This window comes from Eptesicus fuscus, chromosome 18 (assembly GCF_027574615.1).
Source record: "Eptesicus fuscus isolate TK198812 chromosome 18, DD_ASM_mEF_20220401, whole genome shotgun sequence".
Lineage (NCBI taxonomy): Eukaryota > Metazoa > Chordata > Mammalia > Chiroptera > Vespertilionidae > Eptesicus > Eptesicus fuscus.
The window spans coordinates 37,407,337-37,431,776 of record NC_072490.1 but is presented as its reverse complement, the minus strand read 5'-3'; the positions used below and the strand labels follow the sequence as shown (position 1 = coordinate 37,431,776).

The window sequence follows — 24,440 nt, the reverse complement described above, 5'->3', positions numbered from 1 at the left end:
CATGTTACTTGTGCAATGTGTTCACCAGTAACTCGTTTCGTGCCCAGATCTCGGGGTTCCACTGAGCTTTGTCTATATTTTTAGTTCATTTCTCCCCTTTCCTCCCTTGCTCATAGTACTGAAAGAATCCCCAGGTTCTCTGCTAATGTTCTTGCATCATTTGACTAAAGGAGTTGCTTATAAATGACTTGTAACCAAGACCATACTTAGATTTTTTTTGTTGGGCAGATCCAACAAAAAAAAACTTTTGGTTGGGTGGGATCCAGCTGAGTTGAGCATTTATGAGCTTTTCAGGAGAATGTTTGTGTACCCCCTATTTGGGAAAATTTCTTGGTGGTTAATTTTATATCACTAATGCTTTTAGGTCACTCATGAAAAAAAGTTGTAATTTTAGATGTGTGGAATCTGAGCTAGGACTAAAGCAAAGAATATTCACAAATTCTGGGCCTCTTGAAGAACACAGGAAATTTTTTTTATTGGATTTCTTCCAGTTTTCTCAGGAGGATCATTTGTTTTCTTCTATATCCAAAAATTCTGGTCAGTTATGGGATTAGAGTTTTTAAGGTTTACTCAGATTGTCATGAAGATTCAGAAATGAATTAAGTCCTTTGGTAGGGCTTGACACAAGTCTCTGTCTCTAGCTGCAAATTTAAATTGACTGTAAAGAGAGTCCTTGGAAAATTGGCCTTTTAAAGACTAAAGCTTAATCTTCACTCCTAAATTGGTGGCTTAATTAAAATGGATATCTGGAATTTGGTAAATATTGGTTTTTCTAATAAAAGGCCCTTAGTTTAAAACTAAAAGGTCCTTACGATTGTTTCTTTTTAAAAGCATAATTCCAGCTCTTCTGGCATGGAGCATTGGTCCAAAAAAAAAAAAAGTGTGTGAGGAGTGGGGGTGGGGTAAGGAAAAGGTTCTTTGGGTTGGATCACAGGACTGAGTATACAAGGCAGCAGCAGCTGCTGGCTCTGGAACTCTGGTTGCTACGTGAGAAGCTTGAGTAGTGCTGGCTGCCGTCTCCAGGGAAGGACAGCAGTGCAGCGTCCATTAATGCTGTTGGCTGCAGGGAGCTAGGCAATAGCTGCTTCAGGACGAAGAAGAAACCTTGCTTTCCTGGGAATTTTCATTGCTGAGCTGGTTTGCATTTTATTGGTGGGGAGATGGGAATTCAGAACCTTCTACCCATTTATGGATATTAGCAGCATCTGGAAACTGGATCATAGTTAGAGTTTTTCTTTTTTGTTTGTTTTTTTGGGTTTTTTGGCAGATTTTTTCTTTTTGTCTGTAGATTTGTAACAGGACTGAAAGCTTGAATAGGACTGAAAGTTTCATTAGAGTTTTAATATTTCAGTCCATTTCATATTTCATTGTCTGTCTTCTTTCATTTGTTAGGCCATGTTTACCTTATTGAATAGATATTTTGTAAACATTTTACTAAATTTGGAATCTTAGCCCTAACCGGTTTGGCTCAATGGATAGAGTGTCGGCCTGTGGACTGAAGGGTCCCAGGTTCGATTCCGGTCAAGGACAGGTACCTTGGTTGCAGGCACATCCCCAGTTGGGGGTGTGCAGGAGGCAGCTGATCGATGCCTCTCTCTCATCGGTGTTTTTAACTCTCTATCCCTCTCCCTTCCTCTCTGTAAAAAATCAATAAAATATTTTTTAAAAAAATTGGAATCTTAAACTCTAAAAAGAAGCGCCCTTTTCAGAATGACTTGTAAATATAAATTTCAGAAGTATTCTCTTAATTTCTGTATCAGTAATAGACTTCTGCAAATTGAATTATTTCTTTGAAGTTTGACCTATAAAATGAATTCATTATATGTGTGTTGGATGTAGTCTTCTAAGACGACAAGGGTGTATGTTTGGCCATGATCCATCTGAAACATAGGACAAACCAGAAAGAATATTCAGAAATCAAATAAATAGTGTACAGGATACTTGAGAAGATGGCCTCTTATGTGGTTTCCCCTCCCCCACAGCTCCTGCACATTAGGAAAATCTTTGATTAAACAGAACAGTTTATTGAGTATGGAAGTACTTGAAGGAAAGGTACCATCCAAATATACCACCAATTTTATACAGTACTTAACAGATGGGTTGTCTCTTCCCCACCCCACAAGGCGCTTGCATGCTATATTTTTTCCCCTCAGAATTTTATATGTTTAGCTTTGTGTAAATGTACTTAAATCTATAATGTATAGCATGACTGTGGCATTTGTGGCAGGGAACCAAAAGAACGGAAATGAGTTGTGTCATTCACAAATGTGGCTTGCGTTGTCTCAGTGATACACACTGACTAATGAAACGGAAACTTTCATGGATAATATTTTTAGGTGGTTTTAATCTTACCACTATCATATATATATAAAAGATGCCATATCAGGTAAATATGGTTTCACTCATATTTAACATTTTAGATACGTTTTTTAGCTTAAGTTATATGTTAAAGTTACCTTATAAAATAATCACTTTTTTCACTTGTGTTTTCTGTTGTTTGGAACCCATTGTGATTTTGATGTGATTATTTTCTGAAAGATCATAGAGGACTTTTTCATAGGATTTATTTAATCAATATGCTTGAAAATTTTTATATCTTCTGATACTGTTTTATGTCCAGGACCTTACATGCTTTCTAAAGTTATTCTGGCCTTTCTGGGGGAGAATGGTTATTTAATTTTGACTTTGGACAGGAAAATAATATAGGGCAAAATGTAGATGTGCAGACAACCACTTTTATTTTGTCCTCTTCGTATTGAAATTACTTATGAAGCATTAGGCCATAGTTAAGGATAGTCCGTGGTTATTAGGTACATATTATCAATGAGAAATTGGATCATAAATAGAATATAATTTTCTTATAACTTCTAGTTCCACTCTGGTGATTTGTCAGTTTAATTTGAAATTTTGTTTATAAAATTTGTTTCAGGTATTGGAAACTAAAGCTTGATAGCAATATTTTAAGACAAAACTTACTCTTACTGCAAAATATGTGAGATAATGTATATTTTAATACAAATGATTGCTATTTGTAATTTGATTTAAAACATTCGTTTAGGGGCTTAAAAAGTATGATAGACAGTAATTGGTACCTTTTCTTTACAGCTAAAAATTAAAAAATACGTGGTAAAATGGCATTTTTAACCTTTCATTTGATGCAGTGATTGATTTCCCTTGTAAAGATTTAGGGAAATTCATGAAAGATGAGAGAATATAATTTTTTTCACTTATCAATACATATTTTGTTAAACCAGAGTCTTATGAAAAGTGTGCTGTTGTATATTTGTCTAAATCAAGTAAAAGATACCCAGTAACTTGGGGGAGGGAGAAGCTGTTAGAAAACATCACTGTAGAGAATTTTTTATTCTGACTAAATATATTCAGACTCTTTAAGACTTTATGAAGCAAATTTGAAATATAACAAAGGAACAATGAAGCTAAATCTCAGTCCACTTTATACTAGCCCTCACTGAGCAAGGAATTTGTAATCCCATCCTGCTCTCAGTTTTTTGCACCATATTGATTTTGTTTGCTGAATACCTCAGGGAGAAATGTAAGGATCACATTAACTATCTTTGATATAAAGACAGGGGAAAGGAATTTTCTGCTTATTGGGATAAGATCTTACTATTTTTTAAAAACTAAGGTTATTTGGCCAGTTTTGCCTCATGCATTCGACTGTTGGTTTGGTCTGACTGCTTTCTCTTCTGTGCTCTTCCTTCGTAGCATGAGAATTCTCAGAGTTTTGATGGCAAAACTCTTAAAGTAATAAGAATTGTTTTCTTAGTCATGTTAGTTATGGATATAAACCCAGAGCTGGAAATACTCCTTGACCTATGTTATGAATAACACAAAAAGCAAAGGACATAGGAATTTATACAGAATTTGTTTCTATCTGGGAAATCAAGTTTTTGTTGTGCTACCTAATTGAGGGAAAATGCCAAATTCCTAGCTGCTCTGTTTTTAAAAAAGATGAAAACATGGGAGGAGCCCGAGACCTCTGCATCAGGATTTGGTCTGAGTAGAAAGGAAGATTTTTGTTTCAAATTGCCAGCTGCTTATGTCATACTGACTCCCTTATTATGCCTTTAGTTGGCCTGTCAATATGGCCAAACAGCTAGATAAGTGTGGGGCAGGACAAAGGGCTCTTTGCACAGCAGGGAGGCAATGTTGGTGGGGGAGGGGTGGGAGGTAGGAAAGACAGGAGGAGGAGGTTCTTTTCCCTGGGAGATTATTCACTTTGGCATACAATTAAAGAAATCATTTGTATTTCCTACTGAAGCATTGAATTTGTGCCAACCTTTTACTGTTAACCTGAAATTTAGTATATCCCTGAATATATGGTAGGGACCCATCCTCTCCTCCAAGGAAAAATAAAAAATTAAAGCTTTGTGTAGATGAAAATAAAATAAATTCCATGCACTCCACTCCTAAATACAAGTCACTTCCTGAGTAGAGCAGTTCTGGAGCCTCTAGAGCAGAATTCTCATTTAAGAAATGGAAAAGGATATTATAGCTGAATAAAACTTAAATTTCAACATATACATTGTCTTTGTTTGAGTTGGAATTAGACCAAAATAGGTAAAATAATTTGTTTCCCTTTGTAAAATAGTTGCATATCGTTAACTCCAGTCTTATAACAGTAATATAGAGAACACCCTCCAGCATTTACATTTTGGCTTGCCATCATGTACAATGCTAACTGAAGAAAGGCTACTTACTGTTTCAGTCTTGCCCTGCTTCCTGAAGAACCTGATATTCCCCAGAGATTTTTCCTTCCCCCGCTTTTATGGTGTTGGCACTACCTTGTTTGATACATCTGTGCAACTAAAAGTGTGGTGGTTGCATCCATGTTATTAGAATTAATATGAGTCTTAGAGTTGGAAGAGATCTGTGGGTTATCTGGCACTTTTAGCAAAATTATAATGAAATATTCAAAATTTGGGCCCAATTGAAGTTTTCATTAATATGTTAAAAGGCTCAGTGTCCTGAACAGTATTTTTAGTTACTTTTAAAATAAATGTCGATACTTGTACATGTGTATTAGTTGTGGGGGGTGTTTTGTTTTTTTTTTACAAAAATATTAAAGAATTGCATTCATAGAAAAATTAGATAGCAATTATTTGGATTGCAAAAGGATTCCTCCTTAATAAAGGAGTATATGCTGAATTTCTTTTAAATGCTTAATATATTTTAAGAGAATTTTATATTTAGAAATAATTGGTCAGAACTTAGTTTTCCAAGAGTACATCTGTTGCTTAAATTAAGATGCCACCTGTATTGCAGTGTTATTAAACTAGCCTTAAAGTTTTCCCTTCTATCCAGACCGTAGACTAACTGTAAGGACACTGCAATGCTAATTTTTACTTATGGATCCAGAGACTGTGACTGTTAGCAAAGAAGAGGTGTTTGTTTTAACTTAATAGAGTAACTAAAAACTGCCGTTAATGCACATTGTAATATTAAGCAAGCCTGACCAAACTTTGTGTCTTTTCTCTCTGTAAAAGAAAGATACATGTGTTACCTACTTAACTTTAAATTTCTGTATGTATTGGTCTTGGCAGCAATGACATATTTTGTCTGAAAAGGGATATTTGAGTGACTTAATTATGATTGTCATTTAGAACTTTTTTATCAGTAAAATAGCAACAATGTTAACATGAGATTTAGTAGGCTATATTTTCTATCACTATAGAAATTTAAGGTAGTTGTTCCTTCTGTTAATAAAGATTCATTCACATGGATTATTTCCATAGATTTGTGGGACTAAAATAGAAGCCATCTAGTTCAAACCCTGGCCTCTAGTCCAGACAGTTTTCTCTACATGCACTAAGACCCACATTGCTTGCTCTGAGGAAAACATTGTCTCTGCACACATACACATACCCAACTTCCCAGATAATTAGAAATATCTTCATTGTGGCTACTACTGCTCCTGTTACTGAATCTTGCCAGAGGACCTAAAAAGTTCCTGACAAAAGTATGGTGGGGAGGGGGGCACATTTTGATCCCAAAGGTGTTGATAACTGCTTTGGCTCCCCAAACAGCTAATCTCATTTTCAATAAAACCCAGCCAGCAGTAGGCTATAATGGAAGTAAAATGTAGCACTGTACCTCATCTTGCCATTGCAGCTGCTCCACCTGATTTCCTGCTATTATTACCCCACAACGCTTCTCCCCAGCAAAAAAGAAACTAGGAAAAAAAAAAAAGAAACTAGGACAAAAGGGGAAAATTGAAAGGTTTAATACGATTTTTACTATGATTATGGATTTTTTATATGTACTTAAATATGAAGTTCATTTGTCCTATTCTTAAAAGTCAGTAGTGAAAGAGACTTTGTAACTTCAGTGTCTTCTACTTTCTTGATAAACCATTTCAGATTCTTAGCTTTATAGGGAAAAAAATGGTTAATTTTCATTGGCTGTTCACACAGTTGTTATTACTGCCAAACGCCACTGCATTATTATTATTGGCTTGAAGGGAGAGACTCTCTTCTGTAGTTTGTATTGAGAATTACTAATTTGTGTAATTCAGATTTATAACTAAAATAATGTTAAAAATTAAACCTTCATTTATGCTTATCTCTATTGTAGTGGAAGTTGTTAGAATATAAATTTTTCATTCTTCAGAGTTCTTTCTTCAGCTGCATAATTAATGTTCTTCAGATCTTCTTTTTCCCATACCACCACTCCCCTCCAAAAAAATAAAACCAAGAAATTTCATTTTTATCATTTTTACTGTTGCCTTTGGCCGCTGAGATTTTCTCCTTCCCACTCCTGAAATATGAAGACTCATAAAATCCAGGAATCTAATAATGTGTGCATTGCTGAGTATAGTAAGAGGATTATTTCATAATTCTTAGAAATTATTATCTGAATAGGCTGTTTCAGTATCATGTTAGCATATTTAATAATGTTGGCATGTTAATATATGTCCATTCTAATAGTGATTAGATCAATTGTATCTCATTGTTTTAGATTTGCACCCATTGTTTGTCGTTTTTATATGAGGTTGTTTCTTTTCTGCGCCCCTCCTTCCCGCTCCACACACACACACACCCTCGTGTTCATGGTTGTGTATTTTTGTCCTGTTGTGATCTTTGGCCTGTGTTGAAAAATTCTATCTCCTCCCATCAACTTCTGCATGCCACGACACATATAGTTTTTGCTCTCACGGCTTTGTGAAGGAGGATGATCTGTAGTTAATAATCAACTGTTTGGTTTTTATTTATGAAGAAGAACCTGGAAGGACCTGTTGGCAGTTACACTGCCTCTGCATTTATGATACCTTTTTCTTTATTAATGTAGGCCATTGCGAGTTAACTTGTTTTAATAAGAGAAACCAGACAGAAAGGGAAGAGCCACAGTTAGAACTGATTATTTAAAAAATAAATGGTTATTATGATTACATTTGGGATAGAAACTTAGGCACATTTTTTAAAACTTTATTTTAGTTCTAAAGACAAAAGAGTTTAAACTCTTTAAATAGAACAAAGGATTGTTGCTGCAGTATGATTGATTGCATGCTCAATGTAGCATTAGATTATTGCATGAATGCATAAATTTTTATTTTCTCAGTTTCTGTGGCACAAACTACTATAGCCATGCAAGTTAAATAAATGTTTTTTGCCCACAACTGAAAAATATTAGGTGGAATGATTTTTAAAAATAACAGATCTGAGGAAAATGTAGAAGCTAGTCCAATTTTTTTTTTTTTTTTTTTTTAATCCTCACCTGAGAATATGTTCAGAGGCAGGGAGAGAGAGGGCAGGGGCCTTGATGTGAGAGAAGCCTCTAGTACACACCCTGACTGGGGATAGAACCTGCAACCTTTTGGTGTACAGGGTGACACTCCAACTGAGCCACCTGGCCAGGACATTAGTCCAAATTTTTGAAGTCCCCTTTTATTTTTGTTATTGCTAGATAATTTTAGTTTTATTTATGGCAATTAGAACTTTAATGTCATAGATTAGTAATAGAACAAAATAAGGGTAGATTGACATGATGCCAGTGCATATTGTAGGATGAGGCTAACATTGTACCAAATTGTTGCATATTTAGGCTACTTTTATTTTAAAAGTTTAACTTTGTTAATCCTTGCCCAATATTAACAAAATATTTTCCATTGATATTTAGAGAGAGTGGTTGGGTGCCTTCCACCCCCACCCCCACCTCCATCGGGGTGTCAGGGATTGAACCCACAACCTAGGTACATGCCCTTGACTGGGCAATGATGACCAGGGCAAAAGTTTTTAAACTTATAAAGTGGCATAAAGTACTCACAGATTGAACAGGTAGTTACCTTATTGATGGCACATAATATAAACAGTAATTTAAAATATTTACTAAAAATCAAAAAATGAAAATTGTGCTGACATATCATATATGGAGTTCTGAAGTTACTGTAGCCATACCACTTAGACCAAATAGGTAATAATGCCAGCTCTTCTTTCTTTGGAGCCTAGGCTGGTTGGCCTGACCCAGATGTTTTTACCTCACTCTTCCTTACTTAATCCCTAGGCTATTAAGATTTGAAGTATTGCTAGGAATAAAGTATCCGTTCATAAATTGAATAGGAATCTGACTGGGCCTGTGGGAAGACATGTATTTTTAGAGAAGCAAGGTTCTGGGTTAGTGTAACTTTCCACTTATAGTTTATCATGAAAGGGAATTGCTGGAAGTTTGCAGAGTACACTGAGCAATAAGAAGAGAGTGGACATCTTTACGAAATAGCTATGTACTAGTCAAGAGACAAAAAGTTTTTTTTATGTAGAATACGTTAGTTTTTCTGAAAACTTAATATTAGGAATGTGTTCCTGTGGAAAGTAGTTACCCAAAGGATTGTGTTGAATATCTTTTGTGAAAATGATTTTAAAATTGAATATTTTACAGATAGAGTGACCATATGTCTTGGTTTCCCTAGGACAACCCTGGTTTATGCCTACTGAATAATTAATAATGGCATTTCTTTCTCAAAAATGTCCCAATTTGGACCATAAATTATATGCTCGGCCTAATTACAGAAGATCATGAATCTTATTGTCACTACATAGCAATCCATTTATTTGTCTTTTATATAGTTCTTCTGATTCTCTCTGCAAGGATTTATCTTTTGTCCTCTCTGAACCCCCCTTTTTTACATGAGTGATTTTTTAGGATGCCTTTTTCTTTTCCTTATAGTTGGTAAGGGAAGGGATAGATATATATTTGATTTTTGTTTTGTTATTATTATTATGAAAAAGTCCAAATACAACAAAATAGAGAGAATAGAAAAGGGGACTCCTTTTGGATTTTATTTAAACCAAGGTAAAGTCCAGACATTGCACTTGGTTGATAAATTTGAGTCTTTCTAATTTATAGGTTCTCTCACTCTCATTTTCATATAATATACTTATTAAAAGAATTTATTGTAAAGTTCCTACTCTTCGGATGTTGGAGGTTGCATGTACATGGTGTCACTTAACATCTATCTATATAAAACCCTAATATGCAAATAGACCGAATGGCAGAACAACTGGTTGCTATGACGTGCGCTGACCACCAGGGGGCGTGCGTGGAACATGGTGGGCATCATCAGCAGGCAGCAGAGCACGCAACATAGAGGGTGTTGGCCATGGCGGGATGGTGGAGCAGGGGCACCAGACCAAGGCAGGGCGCCAGTCAACTGTCATTGGGGCAAGCCTCTGGTGCAGTGATGGGCAACCTTTTGAGCTTGGTGTGTCAAACTTTGCCAAAAATATTGAGCATAACTCGGGTAGTGTGTCACTTTGAGGAAAAAACTAACTCCAAGACTCTAGTCGCAAATGTTTCATCCTCAGGAGCAGCAAATGTTTCATCCTCGGCATGCGGCCGAGTGTCATCAGAAATGGCTACGCGTGTCATAGGTTCGCCATCACTGCTCTGGTGGTTACTGAAAATTCTTTGCTCCCGTGCGCTGTGGTCCCACTTACACCCACTGCCAGCACGGAAGCCATCACTTGCACCCGCTGCTGCCCCTGATCGCCCCTCAGGGCTTCTCTACCTCCCCCTGCTCCTAAAGGGCAGTTGGGGCCAGCAGCCACCTCTTTCACCCCCTGCTGGCACTGCCGCCAGCCCCGCTCACAACTGCTGACAGCGCTGGCTCCGCTCGCACCCACTGCTGGCGCTGGACCCAATCGCTCCCTGCTGTCAGCGGGTGTGAGCAGGGTCAGCACGTGGGAGGGGCGGCGGCAGGAGTGGGGCTGCCAGCAAATGGGGGACCGGGGCTGTGGCAGGAGGGGCTGGGCGGGGGCGTGGAAGATGGGCTGAGAACTACCCCTGTGCCCACCACAACCTTGCAGCCCACAGTTCCTTTCAAGGTGCATGAATTCGTGCACTGGCCCCTAGTATTCTATAAGATGACAACCCACACACATCGTATTTCATGTAAATAGTGATTAGATCAATTGCAAGTATACTTTTATAAGAATACTGTGTACTTCCTTCAGAGTTACCTAATACCTACTTGTCTATGTGATGTTAAGCAGCTGTTGATATTTATTGTCTAGATCAGCTATTCTTAAGCAGTACAATCTAAAAAATTGGAGGCCCCAAAGACCTTTTGTTTGTGTGGGTTATTTCAAGATTTACCAGATTTAAAACTGAGGGGGGAAAAAATCTTAATTATCAGTTGATTTAAAAATAACAGTAACAAATCCTGCTAACCTAAGTAACATGATTTTTGTGGGAAATACCTAATTTTTTTAAGTGTCATTGCTTTCCATTTTTGCAAATCTCCTAGTATCTTTCTGGCTTAATAGAAAACAACAGTTTTCTCACAGATCCTTCTGCATTTAATTTGTGTTTGTTTTGGTTGAAGAATATGAAGATAATTTGTTCTCACAGAGATAAGAAGTTGAAAGGGGAAAGACCTCCCATATTCCCTGAAAGAATCTGGGGAACTTCAGGAGTTCTAAAAACACAGTTTGAGAACAACAGGTCCAGATTATTTCCATTACTAGAGGCGCAGTGCACAAAATTCATGCATGGGTAGGGTCCCTGGGCCTGGCTGGCAATCAGGGCCGATCTGTGGGACAACCAGAAGGGTGATAAGGGGGCCCCTGCTGGCACCTTGGCCAGCCTGGTACTGCCCGCTCGCTGGCACCACCCCCTGCCACCACCGCCAGTTGCCTCCCTCTGCTGGGCGATTGGGGGGGGGGGGGGACTAGGAGTCATTCTGCCATTTGGTCAACTTGCATATTAGGCTTTTATTATATAGGATGATTGTGAAGTAGTGATATTTTATCACCACTTCATTGTTTTCTGTAATTATTTGCTTACCCTAAGATGCAGTTTGAATACAAAAGGCAAGATTGATGCCTGTTTTTCCCCTTATTAGTTTTCTAAATGTTTGGTGACCTAGCAACCTCCAAAGGTGATCAATGAAGTGTTATTATTGTATACTTTTTTTTTTAATCCTTACCCAAGGATATATTTTCATAGATTTTAAAGAGGGAGGGAGGATAAAGGAGAGAGAGAGAAACAGAGAAACTGGTTGCTTCCCATGTGCACCTGATCAGAAATCAAATCTGCAACCTTGTGGTGTATGGAATGATACTCCAACCAAGCCATACCAGCCAGGCCATTATTGTGTATTTGTGGTTTTAAATATATTTATGTGTTTCAGTCCCTTGTAATTATTATTTTTGACATTCAAATTGTCCCACAATTGGCTCTTGACTCTTAACACATTGGGTGTGGACTAGTACTTTTTTTGTTTTTGTTTTTTTTTTCCGGACCAGTTTTATTGCTAGCTTTATTCAGTGGCCAGGTAAGTTTCTATTGAACGAGTACAAAAAAACGTTTTATATAAATGTTAAAGGCACACTTTAAAATTAAATATCCATTGCATTTTGAAGTTATTTATTACATGTTCTTACAAACTAATATTCTTTTAAAGTATGATACTTTGTAAAACACCGTGTAATATGAATCGAGAATTCGCGTGATCATCCGCAATGTGTTGAGTCCTTTTTCCTCATTCTCGATCAGTTCCTGGCTTTTTTTTTTTTTTAAGTTGGTTCTTTGCTTTCTCATATGACAAGATGTTCCATTGCTCTTAGTTTGGTCCTTGTTTCTAGACATTTTCAGTGGACAGAACTAAAAAGTGGTTTCTTTTCTGCCCTCTTTGTTTTTTTTTTAAATCTCAGTTGTTGGTGTTTGATAGCTTTTTTTTTTTTTTTTTTTTAATTTCTTTATTGATTAAGGTGTCACATATTTGTCCTCATCCCCCCATTCCCATCCCACCCCTCTCCCCACGCATGCCCCAATCCCCTGTTGAACTTAACCGTTGGATAGGCTTATATGCATGCATACAGGTCCTTTGGTTGAACTCTCCCCCTCCCCCCACCCTCCCCCTGCCCTCCCGTATCCTCCCTCTGAGGCCCGATAGTCCGATCGATGCCTCCTTGCTTCTGGTTCTGTTCTTGTTCCTCAGTCTATGTTGTTCATCATTTCCTCTAGATGAACGAGATCAAATGTCACTAGATATATACTAATAAGAACTGAATGTGAGACGAGCAATAATATTTATGCTGACAGGCAAATGAATCAATCTGTAGCGAGCTTCCCCCTGGACCAACAGTTCTTTTGAGACCCAATTTCGATGTCCAGTAGTTCCTTATGTGTACATGTCAGCACTGACCCCTCAGCTCTGGATGGTGGACAAATGGTGGTAATGGAGGTCTGACTCCCTCTGGTTTGGTCTCGGCCGATCCCAGGGGCACAGCATCACCTGGACTAAGGGGCACGTGGCCTCACCCATACCCAAGGGGCGCGTGGTCTCACCCGGGCCTGGGACCCAGCCTCACCCGGATGGATCCAGGGGCGCACGGCCTCACCCGGACCCAGGATCTGGCTTCACCCGTACCCAAGGACACTTGGCCTCTCCCAGACCCAGGGGCACGTGGCCTCACCCGGGCTTAGTTGCACAAGGCCTCACCTGGATCCAGGGACACATGGTCTCTCCCGGACCCAGGGAGGCTTGGCCTCTCCCAGACCCAGGGCCACTTGGGCTCACCCGGGCCTAGGTGCACGAGGCCTCATCCGGATCCAGGGACGCATGGTCTCACCCGGACCCAGGGACGCTTGGCCTCTCCCAGACCCAGGGCCACTTGGGCTCACCCGGGCCTAGGTGCACGAGGCCTCACCCGGATCCTGGGACACATGGTCTCACCCGGACCCAGGGACGCTTGGCCTCTCCCAGACCCAGGGCCACTTGGGCTCACCCGGGCCTAGGTGCACGAGGCCTCACCCGGATCCAGGGACACATGGTCTCACCCGGACCCAGGGACGCTTGGCCTCTCCCAGACCCAGGGCCACTTGGGCTCACCCGGGCCTAGGTGCACGAGGCCTCACCCGGATCCAGGGACACATGGTCTCACCCGGACCCAGGGACGCTTGGCCTCTCCCAGACCCAGGGCCACTTGGGCTCACCCGGGCCTAGGTGCACGAGGCCTCACCCGGATCCAGGGACACATGGTCTCACCCGGACCCAGGGACGCTTGGCCTTTCCCAGACCCAGGGCCTCTTGGGCTCACCCGGGCCTAGGTGCACGAGGCCTCATCCAGATCCAGGGACGCATGGTCTCACCCGGACCCAGGTACGCTTGGCCTCTCCCAGACCCAGGGCCACTTGGGCTCACCCAGGCCTAGGTGCACGAGGCCTCACCCGGATCCTGGGACACATGGTCTCACCCGGACCCAGGGATGCTTGGCCTCTCCCAGACCCAAGGCCACTTGGGCTCACCCGGGCCTAGGTGCACAAGGCCTCACCCGGATCCAGGGACACATGGTCTCACCCGGACCCAGGGACGCTTGGCCTCTCCCAGACCCAGGGCCACTTGGGCTCACCCGGGCCTAGGTGCACGAGGGCTCACCCGGATCCTGGGACACATGGTCTCACCCGGACCCAGGGATGCTTGGCCTCTCCCAGACCCAGGGCCACTTGGGCTCACCCGGGCCTAGGTGCACGAGGCCTCACCCGGATCCAGGGACACATGGTCTCACCCGGACCCAGGGACGCTTGGCCTCTCCCCGACCCAGGGCCACTTGGGCTCACCCGGGCCTAGGTGCATGAGGCCTCACCCAGATCCTGGGACACATGGTCTCACCCGGACTCAGGGACGCTTGGCCTCTCCCCGACCCAGGGCCACTTGGGCTCACCCGGGCCTAGGTGCACTAGGCCTCATCCGGATCCAGGGACGCATGGTCTCACCCGGACCCAGGGACGCTTGGCCTCTCCCAGACCCAGGGCCACTTGGGCTCACCCGGGCCTAGGTGCACAAGGCATCACCCGGATCCAGGGACACATGGTCTCACCCGGACCCAGGGACGCTTGGCCTCTCCCAGACCCAGGGCCACTTGGGCTCACCCAGGCCTAGGTGCACGAGGCCTCACCCGGATCCAGGGACGCATGGTCTCGCCCGGACCAAGGGACGCTTGGCCTCTCCCAGACCCAGGGCCACTTGGGCTCACCCGGGCCTAGGTGCACGCAGCCTCACCCGGATCCAGGGACACATGGTCTCGCCTGGACCCAGGGGTGTGTGGGCTCTCCCAGACCCAGGGGCGCTTGGCCTCGCCCGGGCATGGGGTCCAGCGTCATCCGGGTCCAGGGGCACTTGGCCTCACCCGGACCCGGAGTCCGGCCTCACCTGGACCCAGGGGCATGTGGCCTCACCTAGACCCAGGGACGTAAGGCCTCACTTATACCCAGAGGCGTGTGACCACACCCGAGTCCAGAGGCGCGCAACCCCGCCCGCACCCGGGTCTCAGCGGGGCCCCGTCTTCCCGATCCCAATTCCTGCCGGTCAATCCCCCCTCAGCAATTCCCCTGGCCATCCTTCCAGAGCTCCAGTATGGCTGCTGCAGAACTCGTCGGGCGGCGGCTCGGCGAAGTTCCGGTGCACCCGGTGCATGGCGGTGGGCCAGTCTGGCGTCGCTGCGTCGGCCCTTGGGTCTGCATAGGTGGCCGGTCGCCGAGCATGCGCACCTGGCCGCTTCCGGGGCATTGAGATTCTTGACGGACTCAGAGGTCAGCAAGCGCGGAGTCTCCCACCCCATGTCTCATAGGGGCTCGTCTGTCCGTGCTTGGCTGCCAGTGGAGCCGTCCCCTCAGCCGGAGACCGCCGGGGGAACTGCGCCGAGCACGTTCCAGGCCGCTGTTGTATCGCCTGAGCCATAGTTCTTTTGTGTTGCCTGAGCTGTAGTTCTTAAAGTGTGGTCTTTGGGTCACCGGCATCAGCATCATCCCACATACCCCTCTTTTATTCTAGTTGTAGAGCATCTACTCAGCCAGCCCTATGGTGGTCTTGGATGGTGTCTGCTCTGCTCTCTTGTCGTAGTCTCAAAGTTGTTGTGGAAGGCAACAATCAGGCTTCCCCCTATGCCTCCATCTTGGTCCTCCTTTGTATAGTTAAGTCTTGATTGTTGTTGGTGTCACTGGGGGGGCTCTCTTTGTCTATAAAGGAAGAGTTGCTGTGCAGGAGACACGTTTATGGGCCGGGTCTTGGTGCAGCAAAGCTTTGGCGCTCACTGAATATTCCCGTTGAATGTGTCCCTTATGCACGTGGTTGAAATCTGATGTCATCTCCCACAGACCACTAGATGCCCTCGTTTCTGGGTCTCCAATGGGGTGTAGATCAGCTACTGCCTTAGGCACTCAGCAAGGATTACAGCAAAAACTGTAGTTTCTTCCTCCTGTCTGAGTGGCCCTGGAGCAGTCCGACTAGAACAGCAGATCATCTGGTCCGCTGCCAGAGGGCAGGCCACCCACATGCATAAGCCGTTGCTTGGGGCGCAGGTGTGCCTGCAAGACTTGCGGGGCAGGTCTTCAAAACATGCGGGGCGGGTCCCAGGGCGGGGCGGGGTCTCAGGGCGCCAACAGGCCATGGTGCGGCGAGCCTCGATGGCTGTGAGTCTGGTCCTTCTGCCTTCCATGTATCTAAGTCCCCTCGTTCCGCACTCCAGCGCAGCAAACACTGATTGCTGCGCACACCTCTGCAAGAGTCCCGCCTCTCCCCGCAGGCATCTGGGTCTCCCGGGGTTCGCCAGAAGATGGGTTTCAGGGTGATGGAGAGCTAATCTCCCTTAGGTTTGGAACAAAAGCCCCTTTCCCCCGCCACCAGCCAGACCTACGCACCTCCACACCTCATCCCCTCCGATTTCGCTGGGTGCGAGGCAACAGAACAGCCTTTAACCTCCGCCGCCATCTTTTTCAAACTTCTCAATTTATACTTCTTAATCCCTTCATTTCAGTCAACTCTACTGAAGTCTAGCGCCGCCGGGAGGTGCACGGAAAGGGCGCCCGGGCCTCCGTCCGGTGCGCGGTGCGCGCGTCCTGCGGAACCAGGCGCGCGAGGGCTGCGCGGCTGGGACGGGCGCTGGGCGGCCGCCGAGCTCCAGGCACCGCCATCACCGTGTTCCGGACGTCGCCGCCGTGGCGTCCCCCCAATTTATACTTTTTAATCCCTTGAATTCAGTCAACTCTACTGAAGTCTAGCGCCGCCGGGAGGTGCACGGAAAGGGCGCCCGGGCCTCCGTCCGGTGAGCGGTGCACGCGTCCCGCGGAACCAGGCGCGCGAGGGCTGCGTGGCTGGGACGGGCGCTGGGCGGCCGCCAAGCTCCAGGCACCGCCATCACCGTGTTCCGGACGTCGCCGCCGCGGCGTCCCCCCAATTTATACTTTTTAATCCCTTGAATTCAGTCAACTCTACTGAAGTCTAGCGCCGCCGGGAGGTGCACGGAGAGGGCGCCCGGGCCTCCGTCCGGTGTGCGGGGCGCGCGGCCCGCGGGACCAGGCGCGCGGGGGCTGCGCGGCGGGGACGGGTGCTGGGAGGCCGCCGGGCTCCGGGCGCCGCCGCTGCGGCGGCGTCCCCAGCGTCCCGGGCCGGGCGGCCTGCGGGGGCGGCGGAGTTGCGAAAGTGAGTGAGTTTCCCAGGGTTTCGCCCGGAGTGGGGTTCAGTGCAATCGGAGCCGGTGCTCAGCGCACTCTGGAGCCTTTATCTCCTTCCTGCCAGTGAACTCCGGCCAGGTCATCAGCCGCCCCCTCCTCTCCGGTTCCATCCTCCCCGCAGGCGCGTGTGCTCGTGTCTCCGCCCGTTTCTCCATACCTCAGGCTTTTACGGCTTCCCCGACTGTCCCCGTGGCCTTCTCCTTCCCCCCAGCTGTGGGCATTTCAGTCCGCCAGCTCTCCTGTGGTTCTGGACGATGTCCGTTCTGACCTCTAGTTGTATTTTTGAAATTGTTGTGCCCGGCTGCAGGTTAGGTGTTTAACCTATGCCGCCATCTTGGTTTCTCTAGCTTTTTTTTTTTTTTAATATATTTTATTGATTTTTTACAGAGAGGAAGAGAGAGGGATAGAGAGTCAGAAATATCGATGAGAGAGAAACATCGATCAGCCGCCTCCTGCACACCCCCTACTGGGGATGTGCCCGCAACTAAGGTACATGCCCTTGACCGGAATCGAACCTGGGACCCTTGAGTCCTGAGGCTGACGCTCTATCCACTGAGCTAAACCAGTTTTGGCGGTGTTTGATAGCTTTTATTTTTAATTCAATACTATATGATACTTAAATAATCCTAATCTTTCTCCACACTCAAAATTCCAATTTTTGCTAACATCAATGTAATTACTCTTTGATTTATCCCACAATACATATAAAACAATCTCAGAACAATATGAAACTGGAAAGTGGAGTTGTTTGTTTTTGACCTTAGGATATATCTCTCTAAAAAATACAGGCAGATTACAGTGTTTTAAAATCACTTGGAATAGTTCTCTATATGGTTATCCCACCAACTTGATACACAGTGAGGTTAAATTTTTTTAGTCATATCAGATTTTTCAGGGACTGCTTTTTGTTTTATAATTACATAAAATGTTGTTACTAAGTGAAATTTATATCTGTATACAGAGAAATCTGACTTCTAGTCTTTTCCACCCTATCCCTATATGTAAGACTTAACAGATTATTTATGATTAAAGTGTTTCTTTTTTTATCCTGGTACTTTTATTGTAACAGAAGAATCATTTAAGTTAGTTCATTTACTAAAAGTATCTGCTTCTAGATTTTTCAGTAACTAATAAGTATTATAGGCCGTGGAAGAGGAACACTGACTTTTCTGTGTGTTTTCTGGTGACCACAATTTCTTGCCTTAATATAAACAGTCAAGATACGAAACTTCCTTATCTCTTGAAATGCTAGATAATTTTCCATTTATCTCTGATGATTTCAGACACAAATCTAACACTTGGGACACTGGTTCTACTTGTAATAGAAAGTTGTCATCATTTAACATTTCTTGAATGAATAAAATTCAAGAAATTTAAATCTGAAATTTAGATATTATCTTAGAAAGAATGTAATGTACTTTTTAACTTAGTCATTTAAAGTTCAGAGTGCTTGATTTTATAAGTTTTAAATTAAATCTGAAACTTGTTTAATATTAAATCTATTTTATTCTAATAGCTGAAAGAAGTTGCAGTATCATAGTGCAGCAATATATGTCACATTCTAATATGATATATATTACAGGCTAAAAACTATTAAATCGGGCTATTCATATGGTGAATCAGTTGGATTCAGATTTTAGTTTGCAGTTTTCTTATTCTGGCCTTGGCAAGTTTCTTAGCTTTGGTGAGTTTAATTCTTTGGCTAAGTAGGAATATTACCTTCCTCATAAAGATGATGTGGGCATCACATGAACTAATGGCTGTAAAGTGATTGAGGGAACAGTGGTTGCTACAAAATAAGCATCCAATAAGTGTGAGCTTTTATTTGAAAATTGTTATTGTTACAAAATTTTGATCAATTCTTTAAACTCTATATGCACCTTACTTAGGATAAGTAGTGCTTATTACATGCTGTAAATATAGCACCTCATTTTCATGACTCCATTAGTTATATGAAAAGACCAACTGTTAACAAAAGAATAATCAGGGTCTAACTAAAATTTGACACTTCTGGCTTTACAATGTGCCAGTGCTTACCATATAAATATAATCACATTAAAAAGACTTAATAGATAAGGGAGCTTTAAGGAAACATTTTCTTACCATCAGGTTGCTCGTTAGTTCAGGTGTTTTGGTTTGTTTGCTTGTCTTAGCTTTATTGAGGTACTAGTGGCCCAGTGCACGAAATTCATGCACAGGGGGAGGGTTGTCCCTCAGCCTAGCCTGCACCCCCTCCAATCCGGGATTGGGCCTAAACCGGCAAGTCGGACATCCCTCTTGCAATCCGGGACCACTGGCTCCTAACCGCTCACCTGCCTGCCTTCCTGATCGCCCCTAACCACTCTGCCTGCCAGCTTGCTCCCCCCCAACTGCCCCCCCCTTGCCAGCCTGCTTGCCCCCAACTGCCCTCCCCTCCTGGCCTGATCGCCCCTAAGTGCCTCTGCCCTGCCACCATGGCTTTGTCCGGAAGGACGTCCTGAAGGTCTCCCAGTCTAATTAGCATATTATCCTTTTATTAGTACAGATAATTGAAAAATAAAATTGTAATATATTTACAGTGTTCAACATGATGATTTGATATACATATACATTGTGAAAATATTCCAGCAAGTAAGTTAATTAGCACATTAATCCTTTACATTTATACCCTTTCTTGGGTGTAGGGGTGAGAATCTTTTAAGTTCTAATCTCTTGGCAAATTTCAGTCATACAGTACTAGTATATGCAGTATTATCAACCAGAGCAGGGGTGGGGAACCTTTTTTCTGCCAAGGGCCATTTTGATATTTATAACATCACTTGTGGGCCATACAGAATTATCAGCTTAAAAATTAGCCTGCCATATTTTGTCAAACTCACCCCTAATGCCTTGGCAGCTCCAGGCCCAATGATACTGCAGGCCTTATACAACCCGAGGACCGGACGTTCCCCAACCCCTCAACTAGAGTCACCATGTTATACATTAGATCTTAGACCTTATTGGTTTTTATAACTGAAAGTTTGTACCCTTTTACTAACCTTTTCTCATTTCTCCTTTAGCCCCTGGCAAACATGATTCTACTCTCTGTTTCTATAGTAGTAAATTTGATTTTTTTTTTAAACGATTTCACATATAAGTGATATCATGCAGTATTTGTCTTTGTCTGTCTGGCTTACTTTATTTAGCATAATGCCCTCAGAGTTCATCCATGTTGTCGCATGGCGGAATTTCCTTGTTTTTATGGCTGAATAATATTTTGTTGTAGGTAAATAGCTAGATATAACATTTTCTTTTGACAGATACTTAAGTTGTTTCCATACCCCAGCTATTGTGAATAGTGCTGCAGTGAGCATGGGAGTACAGGTGTTTCCCTTCCAGATGGTGATTTTCCCCCTTTTGGATATATTCCCCAAAGTGGAATTGCTGGATCATATGGTAGTTCTATTTTTAATTTCTTGAGGAACCTCCATACTGTTTTTCAGTGACTGTACCAGTTCCATTCCCACCAACAGTATACAAGGGTTCTCTTGTATCCACATCGTCACTAGCATTTATTATCTCTTTTTGGTGATAACACAGAATATTTTTCCATTCATTTGTGTCTTCAATTCCTTTCATCAATGTTTTTATTGTTTCACTGTACAGATCTTTCATTTCCTTGGTTAAATATATTCCTAAAGTATTTTCTTCTTTTTGGTGCTATTGTAAATGAGATTGTTTTCTTTATTATTTGTTCCTGTAGTTCTCTGTTAGTGTATAAAATGCAACTGATTTTTGTTTATTTATTTTCTATCCGGCAATTTTACTGAATTTGTTTAGTCTGTTTTTTTGGAGGAGTCTTCAGAGTTTTCTAGATGTAGTGCCATGTCATCTGCAAACAGAGAATTTTATTCTTTCTGATTTGGAGGTCTTTTGTTTTTCTTGCTAATTGCTCTGGGATTTTCAGTACTGTTTGAATAAAAATGGCAAGAGTGTGCATCATATTCTTGTTCCTGGTCTTAAAACAAAAGCTTTCAGCTATCCACCATTGAGTATGTGATGTTAGCTGTGTGTTTGTTTTATTATGTTGAGGTGCATTCCATCTATATGCAATTTGTTGAGTGTTTTTTAAAAAATGTTGAATTTCGCCAAATACATTTTCTGCATCTGTTTGGTTTTTATTCATTTTTGTTAATGTGGTACATCACATTTATTGATTTGGATTGTTGAACCTTTTTTGTTGTTAATCCTCACCTGAGAATATTTTTTCATTGAATTTTAGAAAGAGTGGAAGGGAGGGGGAGAGACAGCGAAACATCAATGACACTTTGATTGGTTGCCTCCCATGTGCACCCCTACCAGGGCGGGGGTTCAAGCCTGTAACCTCAGTAAATGCCCTTGACTGGAATCAAACCCAGGACCCTTTAGACCAAGAGCCAATGCTCTATCCATTGAGTCAAACCAGTTAAGGCTAGTTGAACCATTTTTGCATCCCCAGAATAAATCTCACTTGATCATGTGTGATTCTTTTACTGTATGTACTGTTGAATTCATTTTGCTAATATCTTATTGAAGACTTTTGTATCTATGTTCATCAGGGATATTGATATTGGCCTGTAGTTTTCCTTTTTTTGTAGTATTTTGGTCTGGCTTTAGTATCAGAGTAATGCTAGCCTCATAAAATGAGTTTGGAAGTGTTCCCTCTATAATGTTTTAGAAGGTTTGTTTTTTTGTTTGTTTGTTTTAATCCTCACTCAAGGATATGTTTATTGATTTGAGGGAGGGAGAGGGAGAGAGAGAGAGAGAGAGAGAGAGAGAGAGAGAGAGAGAGAGAGAGAAATATCTATGTGTGAGAGAAACATTAACTGTCCAACCTGTCCTGATGAGATCGAACCTGAGACCTAGGTATGTGCTCTGACCTGGAATCAAACCCAGAGCCTTTTGATGTATGGAAGGATTTTCCAACCACCTGAACCACACCGGCCAGGGCAGTTTTATTTGTTCTTAATATGTTAGGATTAGAGTGAGATTGAGGAATGCCAAAATGAATTCAGACTGGATGACAAGTCCTTAGGATTCCAGCCAGAATCTTTTAATTATACCTTATCTTACCTATCTATTTTAAATTTAATTTATTGATTTGAGAGAGGAAGACAGTAAGAGAAACATCTATTTGTTGTTTCCCTTATTTATGCATTCTTTGGTTGCCTCTTATATGTGCCCTGACCAGGGCTCAAACCCACAACCTTGGCGTATTAGGATGACGCTCTAACCAACTGAGCTACCTGATCAGGGTCCTAACTTATTATTTTAGATATGGGGAGTTCCAGAAAAGGACAAATGGTGGGCTAATGTTATCTTTTCCCTTCTCCACAAAACAAAACAGGAACTAAAATGTACACTTTTTTAGAGATATCTGCTAAATGTTGAAATATGTTGTTTGGTGTTTGCTTTAGAATGGAGGAGAGTTAACAGATAAACAAGATTGAATATGAGTTGATAATTATTGAAATAGTGAGTAAATGAAGTTCTTTATAAAATTTTACTTTGTACTTGTTTAAAATTTTTCACAATAAAATGTTTTAAAGTTTAAAACTTTAACCTTGTTACAACAGGCAAATAAACATAATCAGATTTTTCAGTCTCCCCATCAGTGCTACTTGCCTTCTGAACCCAATTTCTCTTATGACTATCACATATTTCAAATCAAAAGGAAACGAGTGGCTACGTAGTTATGTAATGACTATACTAAAAGGAAATGTTAATATTTTAAAGAGGTCTACACAGATTATAGAAGGTATTCCTGACAGAAAGATTGAAGAAGCCAATAGGTAAATTAACAGTATGTTTAGTATACAATAGGTATCATTTTATAAAATAGTTGAATATCTGAAAAGGTATCTTATAAATACCAAATCAGTGCCAGTCAAGATTTCTCTAAGAAAATTAATAGGCTATTTAGGGTGCAGTTTATTCTGTAACTGTTGGCAAATCTTAGTATTAGTGGATTTGGTGAATTACTAACAGGACTCAAACTGTAAATTCCTCTCCTCTACTTCATACTATTGGCTTGGAAGTAGAAAAGTGGTTCCTATTTACATTTGTTACTTCCTCTACTTCTTTAATGTAACCTAGCATATCAAAAGTTGGGTGCTTGCAATGTGTCAAATATCTTGCTAGGTTCTCTTATGAATGTTATGTCACTTAATTCTCAAAATAGTGCAGTGGGATGGTTTACAAATGAACAAACCGAACTAGAGTGGTCACATAGCTAGTAATAGGGTGAGTCAACTCCTTATGATTCCAGAATCTTTTCATTATACCATATTCCCTATTTTATTTAAAAAGCCTTCCACCTTCACCATTATAATCTTGCCCTTTTCTCTCCTCCTGACTTTGGGTACTGCTACCCATCTGAAGTTTTGGCAGTTTTTTCTTTAGGATTCTTTGCCTGAAATTGGATGGGGCTCCTGGATCTGGATAAAGAAAGGAAAAAGAGATTTTTTTTTTTATTGGGCATCATCCCCTACTAGAGTGATTATTCATTATCTTTGATATTAAAAAAAAAGTTTATTCGCCCCTTCCAATCACCCATACCTTTCTTATAAGTCAGTTAGTTGCAGGCTTCGTATATCGAGTCTGGCTGTAGTTCAGGAAGGGTTATAGAACAAGGGGCTAGAATCCCTAGAAGTTTTACAAGGTTTGTCGGTGTTTTTCTGAGGAAAATATTCATGGTCTTTATCAGAGTCTAATAGATATCTGTAATCACTCTTCAAAAAGGTTAAGAAATATAAGTGCCCTAGGATTTGGTTGCTAAGCAACCAAGAAGCTACCAGACTCAGTTGTTTCTTCTTGGGCCTAAAAAGTTGTGTCCCTTTGATCTATTGGGCCAAATTGAATACCACCACAATGCCCACTGTGAGCATACTTGTTTGCTTATAAAGAAACTAGAAGCCTGGTGCACGAAATTCGAGTATGGGGCTCGGCCCTCGCAGCCCCTGCTTCATCCAGAAGGCCATTTGGCTGTCCTGTCTAAATAGCATATTATGCTTTTATTATTATAGATGATCTATGATTTCAGTTTTTATTTATTTTTTATTTTTTTGTTAATTCTCACCAGAGGATATTTTTTCCTTGACTTTTTTAGAAAGAGTGTAAGGGAGGGGGAGAGACAAAGAGAGAAACATCTATGTAAAAGAGACACATCGATTGGTTGCCTCCCACTCATTTTTAGTTTTGAAAATTCAAATAATTTTGCTACTAAAGATTGTAGCCTTACCTAGTTTTATTTGTATTAACTTGACATAGATGCACTCTAAGCTGTGCTTGGTAAACTCAATTTTTTTCCAAAAGAAAATGCTTTTTTTTAAAGGAGGGTATTAATTAATAACAGGTCTAGAAGTCAGATAAGAATTCCTAAAGGAATTTGTTTTGGTAGCATAAGGGATGGTAACAAGCATCTCCCAAACATTGCCTTGTAAATTAGTATTTCTATGTTGTTATAAACTGATAGC

The 24,440-nt window shown here is 42.1% G+C and overlaps 1 protein-coding gene across 2 annotated transcripts in view; it reads left to right on the top strand.

The window, feature by feature from the left end:
* SETD5 (SET domain containing 5) overlaps positions 1 to 24,440 on the top strand; it is a 93,293-nt gene that overhangs the window by 1,120 nt on the left and 67,733 nt on the right. The window lies entirely within an intron of this gene.